Source organism: Somniosus microcephalus, unplaced genomic scaffold (assembly GCF_052327205.1).
Source record: "Somniosus microcephalus isolate GS21.2 unplaced genomic scaffold, FLI_Smic_1.0 unresolved_chr1, whole genome shotgun sequence".
NCBI lineage: Eukaryota > Metazoa > Chordata > Chondrichthyes > Squaliformes > Somniosidae > Somniosus > Somniosus microcephalus.
Window position 1 is genome coordinate 26374128 of NW_028225179.1, and position 8511 is coordinate 26382638.

At 43.7% G+C, this 8511-nt stretch overlaps 4 non-coding genes across 4 annotated transcripts; all 4 read right to left on the reverse strand.

Annotated features, from left to right (window-relative positions):
• Window positions 1-147: 147 nt before the first annotated feature.
• On the reverse strand, window positions 148-235 carry trnap-ugg (transfer RNA proline (anticodon UGG)). The gene is given in 2 exon segments: window positions 148-183; window positions 200-235. It is a non-coding gene; the product is annotated as a tRNA-Pro (tRNA).
• Window positions 236-3331: 3096 nt separating this feature from the next.
• Window positions 3332-3419, reverse strand: trnap-ugg (transfer RNA proline (anticodon UGG)). Its single transcript is given in 2 exon segments — window positions 3332-3367; window positions 3384-3419. It is a non-coding gene; the product is annotated as a tRNA-Pro (tRNA).
• Window positions 3420-6523: 3104 nt separating this feature from the next.
• Window positions 6524-6611, reverse strand: trnap-ugg (transfer RNA proline (anticodon UGG)). The gene is given in 2 exon segments: window positions 6524-6559; window positions 6576-6611. It is a non-coding gene; the product is annotated as a tRNA-Pro (tRNA).
• A 1564-nt stretch (window positions 6612-8175) lies between these two features.
• trnap-cgg (transfer RNA proline (anticodon CGG)) lies at window positions 8176-8263 on the reverse strand. The gene is given in 2 exon segments: window positions 8176-8211; window positions 8228-8263. It is a non-coding gene; the product is annotated as a tRNA-Pro (tRNA).
• Window positions 8264-8511: the final 248 nt, after the last annotated feature.

An 8511-nucleotide genomic window follows, 5' to 3' on the forward strand; every position in this document is an offset into this window, starting at 1 on the left:
CTGTTTAAACCAGGAGTGCTCACAGTCCGCATCATTCTGTGTCTGTTTGAAATGGCAGAGCTCACAATCTCGGATCATGCCGTTTATTTAGAAGCAGAGCGATTTCAGCTTTGATGACCGAGTTGTTGAGTTTAACAAAATGCGTCAGGGCTCGTCCGGGATTTGAACCCGGGACCTCTCGCATTTTAATCATGAAACGCCCAAAGCGAGAATCATACCCCTAGACCAACGAGCCGCCCATGTCACTTTTCCATTTGCATTGAGTTTCACTGCGTTGGTGCTAATCCAGCTCACAGAGGACCTGTTTATTCAGTTTAAATATTATTAACTTTTCCTCAGTCCACTTCTTTTTTCGAGCAGTTTCCTTGAACCTGCTCACAATTCGCCCCATAAAAAAGAGATGCAGCGGCATTAGCGGCCGCATAGACTAATGGATAAGGCGTCTGACTTCGGTTGCAAATTCTAAAATTATCAGAAGATTGAAGGTTCAAATCCTACAAAGGTCGTTTAATTATCTGGGCGACACTTTTTATATTCTGAATCTGGCGTGAAACCGGCCATTTTTGACAGTCCCTCATCTGAAGTAACGGAAGGCCTGTTGCTTACATTTAGCTGATTGTACATTTTCAACATTGTAGATCTGTGTGCACGGGCAGGATAAGCGGTGAAGTTGATTTTCTTTCAGGGTAGTTCTAATTAGATGCAAAAAGCAAGAAATTGAATGTCTGAGAGCATTGCCTCGGTGAGACGAGGTGGCCGAGAGGTTAAGGCGATGGACTGCTAATCTATTGTGCTCTGCACGCGTGGGTTGGAATCCCATTCTCGTCGTTACTGTATTACACTTTTGATGCTGATGCACTTTCCAAGCATTTCACTGAATCTTACTTGAAATACAATTTCGTGAAAATTGTGCTGGTGTTGCTGGTCTGTGCCCTTGCATTACTCATATCTTGTTAAAATTAAAATATTCCAAGAAATTCCTCAACCCACCTTGAATGAAAGTGGAGATGAGATCGCGAATCGGAGACTGAGAACTCTCTCTTCCTTCCTCTGAGATTGGCACCGAATGAAAGACTCGCGGCAACAGAGGCAATTGATTAGGGAGCAGAAACATAAATTTCTCCTTTGGGGGCAATTTAATTTCAAAAATATTTATCAAACTTAATGACGAGATTTTCTGTTTTTGGGACTTTGGTTGAGAGATAAATAATGCGCGAGAAATCCTCGTTCTTTTCAGCATTCTCTCATGGGATCTGAAGCCCCAGTTTAACATCTTACTAGAAAGACGGCACTGCCGACAGTGCAGCACGACCTCAGTACTGCCCTGGAGTGTCAGCCTGGAGTATGCACTCAAGTCTCTGGAGTGAGGCTTGAGTATGCTACCGCTGAGCCACGGCTGACACCTAAACTCAGTTCATTTGGCTGGAGTAAAATGACGGAGATAATGGGAAAAATTATAATGGAGTAAACTTTCAACTTGGTGTCCAAGATTAAACCGGGCATCGTTTTAGAAACAGCCCGATTTATGTTGCCATAGATTTCATAAGCTTTGAAAATCAGGCCTGTCGATAATGGGCGGGTTCGTGGTCACTTGCGAATCATTCTGGGTCTGTTTAAACCGGGAGTGCTCACAGTCCCGCATCATTCTGTGTCTGTTTGAAATGGCAGAGCTCACAATCTCGGATCATGCCGTTTATTTAGAAGCAGAGCGATGTTCAGCTTTGATGACCGAGTTGTTGAGTTTAACAAAATGTGTCAGGGCTCGTCCGGGATTTGAACCCGGGACCTTTCGCATTTTAATCGTGAAACGCCCAAAGCGAGAATCATACCCCTAGACCAACGAGCCGCCCATGTTATTCTTCCATTTGCATTGAGTTTCACTGCGCTGGTGCGAATCCAGCTCACAGAGGACCTGTTTATTCAGTTTAAATATTATTATCTTTTCCTCAATCCGCTTCTTTTTTCGAGCAGTTTCCTTGAACCTGCTCACAATTCGCCCCATAAAAAGAGATGCAGTGGCATTAGCGGCCGCATAGACTAATGGATAATGCGTCTGACTTCGGTTGCAAATTCTTCAGTTATCAGAAGATTGAAGGTTCAAATCCTACAAAGGTCGTTTAATTATCTGGGCGACACTTTTTATATTCTGAATCTGACGTGAAACCGGCCATTTTTGACAGCCCCTCATCTGAAGTAACGGAAGGCCTGTTGCTTACATTTAGCTGATTGTACATTTTCAACATTGTAGATCTCTGTGCACGGGCAGGATAAGCGGTGAAGTTGAATTTCTTTCAGTGTAGTTCTAATTAGATGCAAAAAGCAAGAAATGGAATGTCTGAGAACATTGCCTCGGTGAGACGAGGTGGCCGAGAGGTTAAGGCGATGGACTGCTAATCTATTGTGCTCTGCACGCGTGGGTAGGAATTCCATCCTCGTCGTTACTGTATTACACGTTTGATGCTGATGCACTTTCCAAGCATTTCACTGAAACTTACTTGAAATACAATTTCGTGAAAATTGTGCTGGTGTTGCTGGTCTGTGCCCTTGCATTACTCATATCTTGTTAATATTCCAAGAAATTCCTCAACCCACCTTGAATGAAAGTGGAGATGAGATCGCGAATCGGAGACTGAGACCCCTCCCTTCCTTCCTCTGAGATTGGCACCGAATGAAAGACGAGCGGCAACAGAGGCAAATGATTAGGGAGCAGAAACATAAATATCTCCTTTGGGGGCAATTTAATTTCAAAAATATTTATCAAACTTAATGACGAGATTTTCTGTTTTTGGGACTTTGGTTGAGAGATAAATAATGTGCGAGAAATCCTCGTTCTTTTCAGCATTCTCTCATGGGATCTGAAGCCCCAGTTTAACATCTTACTAGAAAGACGGCACTGCCGACAGTGCAGCACGACCTCAGTACTGCCCTGGAGTGTCAGCCTGGATTATGCACTCAAGTCTCTGGAGTGAGGCTGACACCTAAACTCAGTTCATTTGGCTGGAGTAAAATGACGGAGATAAAGGGAAACATTATAATGAAGTAAACTTTCAACTTGACGCCCAAGATTAAACCGGGCATCGTTTTAGAAACAGCCCGATTTATGTTGCCATAGATTTCATAAGCTTTGAAAATCAGGCCTGTCTATAATGGGCGGGGTCGTGGTCACTTGCGAATCATTCTGGGTCTGTTTAAACCAGGAGTGCTCACAGTCCGCATCATTCTGTGTCTGTTTGAAATGGCAGAGCTCACAATCTCGGATCATGCCGTTTATTTAGAAGCAGAGCGATTTCAGCTTTGATGACCGAGTTGTTGAGTTTAACAAAATGCGTCAGGGCTCGTCCGGGATTTGAACCCGGGACCTCTCGCATTTTAATCATGAAACGCCCAAAGCGAGAATCATACCCCTAGACCAACGAGCCGCCCATGTCACTTTTCCATTTGCATTGAGTTTCACTGCGTTGGTGCTAATCCAGCTCACAGAGGACCTGTTTATTCAGTTTAAATATTATTAACTTTTCCTCAGTCCACTTCTTTTTTCGAGCAGTTTCCTTGAACCTGCTCACAATTCGCCCCATAAAAAAGAGATGCAGCGGCATTAGCGGCCGCATAGACTAATGGATAAGGCGTCTGACTTCGGTTGCAAATTCTAAAATTATCAGAAGATTGAAGGTTCAAATCCTACAAAGGTCGTTTAATTATCTGGGCGACACTTTTTATATTCTGAATCTGGCGTGAAACCGGCCATTTTTGACAGCCCCTCATCTGAAGTAACGGAAGGCCTGTTGCTTACATTTAGCTGATTGTACATTTTCAACATTGTAGATCTGTGTGCACGGGCAGGATAAGCGGTGAAGTTGATTTTCTTTCAGGGTAGTTCTAATTAGATGCAAAAAGCAAGAAATTGAATGTCTGAGAGCATTGCCTCGGTGAGACGAGGTGGCCGAGAGGTTAAGGCGATGGACTGCTAATCCATTGTGCTCTGCACGCGTGGGTTGGAATCCCATTCTCGTCGTTACTGTATTACACTTTTGATGCTGATGCACTTTCCAAGCATTTCACTGAATCTTACTTGAAATACAATTTCGTGAAAATTGTGCTGGTGTTGCTGGTCTGTGCCCTTGCATTACTCATATCTTGTTAAAATTAAAATATTCCAAGAAATTCCTCAACCCACCTTGAATGAAAGTGGAGATGAGATCGCGAATCGGAGACTGAGAACTCTCTCTTCCTTCCTCTGAGATTGGCACCGAATGAAAGACTCGCGGCAACAGAGGCAATTGATTAGGGAGCAGAAACATAAATTTCTCCTTTGGGGGCAATTTAATTTCAAAAATATTTATCAAACTTAATGACGAGATTTTCTGTTTTTGGGACTTTGGTTGAGAGATAAATAATGCGCGAGAAATCCTCGTTCTTTTCAGCATTCTCTCATGGGATCTGAAGCCCCAGTTTAACATCTTACTAGAAAGACGGCACTGCCGACAGTGCAGCACGACCTCAGTACTGCCCTGGAGTGTCAGCCTGGAGTATGCACTCAAGTCTCTGGAGTGAGGCTTGAGTATGCTACCGCTGAGCCACGGCTGACACCTAAACTCAGTTCATTTGGCTGGAGTAAAATGACGGAGATAAAGGGAAACATTATAATGGAGTAAACTTTCAACTTGACGTCCAAGATTAAACCGGGCATCGTTTTAGAAACAGCCCGATTTATGTTGCCATAGATTTCATAAGCTTTGAAAATCAGGCCTGTCGATAATGGGCGGGGTCGCGGTCACTTGCGAATCATTCTGGGTCTGTTTAAACCGGGAGTGCTCACAGTCCGCATCATTCTGTGTCTGTTTGAAATGGCAGAGCTCACAATCTCGGATCATGCCGTTTATTTAGAAGCAGAGCGATGTTCAGCTTTGATGACCGAGTTGTTGAGTTTAACAAAATGTGTCAGGGCTCGTCCGGGATTTGAACCCGGGACCTTTCGCATTTTAATCGTGAAACGCCCAAAGCGAGAATCATACCCCTAGACCAACGAGCCGCCCATGTTATTCTTCCATTTGCATTGAGTTTCACTGCGCTGGTGCGAATCCAGCTCACAGAGGACCTGTTTATTCAGTTTAAATATTATTATCTTTTCCTCAATCCGCTTCTTTTTTCGAGCAGTTTCCTTGAACCTGCTCACAATTCGCCCCATAAAAAGAGATGCAGTGGCATTAGCGGCCGCATAGACTAATGGATAATGCGTCTGACTTCGGTTGCAAATTCTTCAGTTATCAGAAGATTGAAGGTTCAAATCCTACAAAGGTCGTTTAATTATCTGGGCGACACTTTTTATATTCTGAATCTGACGTGAAACCGGCCATTTTTGACAGCCCCTCATCTGAAGTAACGGAAGGCCTGTTGCTTACATTAAGCTGATTGTACATTTTCAACATTGTAGATCTCTGTGCACGGGCAGGATAAGCGGTGAAGTTGAATTTCTTTCAGTGTAGTTCTAATTAGATGCAAAAAGCAAGAAATGGAATGTCTGAGAACATTGCCTCGGTGAGACGAGGTGGCCGAGAGGTTAAGGCGATGGACTGCTAATCTATTGTGCTCTGCACGCGTGGGTAGGAATTCCATCCTCGTCGTTACTGTATTACACGTTTGATGCTGATGCACTTTCCAAGCATTTCACTGAAACTTACTTGAAATACAATTTCGTGAAAATTGTGCTGGTGTTGCTGGTCTGTGCCCTTGCATTACTCATATCTTGTTAATATTAAAATATTCCAAGAAATTCCTCAACCCACCTTGAATGAAAGTGGAGATGAGATCGCGAATCGGAGACTGAGACCCCTCCCTTCCTTCCTCTGAGATTGGCACCGAATGAAAGACGAGCGGCAACAGAGGCAAATGATTAGGGAGCAGAAACATAAATTTCTCCTTTGGGGGCAATTTAATTTCAAAAATATTTATCAAACTTAATGACGAGATTTTCTGTTTTTGGGACTTTGGTTGAGAGATAAATAATGTGCGAGAAATCCTCGTTCTTTTCAGCATTCTCTCATGGGATCTGAAGCCCCAGTTTAACATCTTACTAGAAAGACGGCACTGCCGACAGTGCAGCACGACCTCAGTACTGCCCTGGAGTGTCAGCCTGGATTATGCACTCAAGTCTCTGGAGTGAGGCTGACACCTAAACTCAGTTCATTTGGCTGGAGTAAAATGACGGAGATAAAGGGAAACATTATAATGAAGTAAACTTTCAACTTGACGCCCAAGATTAAACCGGGCATCGTTTTAGAAACAGCCCGATTTATGTTGCCATAGATTTCATAAGCTTTGAAAATCAGGCCTGTCTATAATGGGCGGGGTCGTGGTCACTTGCGAATCATTCTGGGTCTGTTTGAACCGGGAGTGCTCACAGTCCCGCATCATTCTGTGTCTGTTTGAAATGGCAGAGCTCACAATCTCGGATCATGCCGTTTATTTCGAAGCAGAGCGATTTCAGCTTTGATGACCGAGTTGTTGAGTTTAACAAAATGTGTCAGGGCTCGTCCGGGATTTGAACCCGGGACCTCTCGCATTTTAATCATGAAACGCCCAAAGCGAGAATCATACCCCTAGACCAACGAGCCGCCCATGTCATTTTTCCATTTGCATTGAGTTTCACTGCGTTGGTGCTAATCCAGCTCACAGAGGACCTGTTTATTCAGTTTAAATATTATTAACTTTTCCTCAGTCCACTTCTTTTTTCGAGCAGTTTCCTTGAACCTGCTCACAATTCGCCCCATAAAAAGAGATGCAGCGGCATTAGCGGCCGCATAGACTAATGGATAAGGCGTCTGACTTCGGTTGCAAATTCTAAAATTATCAGAACATTGAAGGTTCAAATCCTACAAAGGTCGTTTAATTATCTGGGCGACACTTTTTATATTCTGAATCTGGCGTGAAACCGGCCATTTTTGACAGCCCCTCATCTGAAGTAACGGAAGGCCTGTTGCTTACATTTAGCTGATTGTACATTTTCAACATTGTAGATCTGTGTGCACGGGCAGGATAAGCGGTGAAGTTGATTTTCTTTCAGGGTAGTTCTAATTAGATGCAAAAAGCAAGAAATGGAATGTCTGAGAGCATTGCCTCGGTGAGACGAGGTGGCCGAGAGGTTAAGGCGATGGACTGCTAATCTATTGTGCTCTGCACGCGTGGGTTGGAATCCCATTCTCGTCGTTACTGTATTACACGTTTGATGCTGATGCACTTTCCAAGCATTTCACTGAATCTTACTTGAAATACAATTTCGTGAAAATTGTGCTGGTGTTGCTGGTCTGTGCCCTTGCATTACTCATATCTTGTTAAAATTAAAATATTCCAAGAAATTCCTCAACCCACCTTGAATGAAAGTGGAGATGAGATCGCGAATCGGAGACTGAGAACTCTCTCTTCCTTCCTCTGAGATTGGCACCGAATGAAAGACTCGCGGCAACAGAGGCAATTGATTAGGGAGCAGAAACATAAATTTCTCCTTTGGGGGCAATTTAATTTCAAAAATATTTATCAAACTTAATGACGAGATTTTCTGTTTTTGGGACTTTGGTTGAGAGATAAATAATGCGCGAGAAATCCTCGTTCTTTTCAGCATTCTCTCATGGGATCTGAAGCCCCAGTTTAACATCTTACTAGAAAGACGGCACTGCCAACAGTGCAGCACGACCTCAGTACTGCCCTGGAGTGTCAGCCTGGATTATGCACTCAAGTCTCTGGAGTGTGGCTTGAGTATGCTACCGCTGAGCCACGGCTGACACCTAAACTCAGTTCATTTGGCTGGAGTAAAATGACGGAGATAAAGGGGAAAATGATAATGGAGTAAACTTTCAACTTGGCGTCCAAGATTAAACCGGGCATCGTTTTAGAAACAGCCCGATTTATGTTGCCATAGATTTCATAAGCTTTGAAAATCAGGCCTGTCTATAATGGGCGGGGTCGTGGTCACTTGCGAATCATTCTGGGTCTGTTTAAACCAGGAGTGCTAACAGTCCCGGATCATTCTGTGTCTGTTTAAACCGGGAGTGCTCACAGTCCCGCATCATTCTGTGTCTGTTTGAAATGGCAGAGCTCACAATCTCGGATCATGCCGTTTATTTCGAAGCAGAGCGATTTCAGCTTTGATGACCGAATTGTTGAGTTTAACAAAATGTGTCAGGGCTCGTCCGGGATTTGAACCCGGGACCTCTCGCATTTTAATCGTGAAATGCCCGAAGCAAGAATCATACCCCTAGACCAACGAGCCGCCGATGTCATTCGCCCATTTGCATTGAGTTTCACTGCGCTGGTGCGAATCCAGCTCACAGAGGACCTGTTTATTCAGTTGAAATATTATTATCTTTTCCTCAATCCACTTCTTTTTTCGAGCAGTTTCCTTGAACCTGCTCACAATTCGCCCCATAAAAAGAGATTCAGCGGCATCAGCGGCCGAATAGACTAATGGATAAGGCATCTGACTTCTGTTGCAAATTCTTCAGTTATCAGAAGATTGAA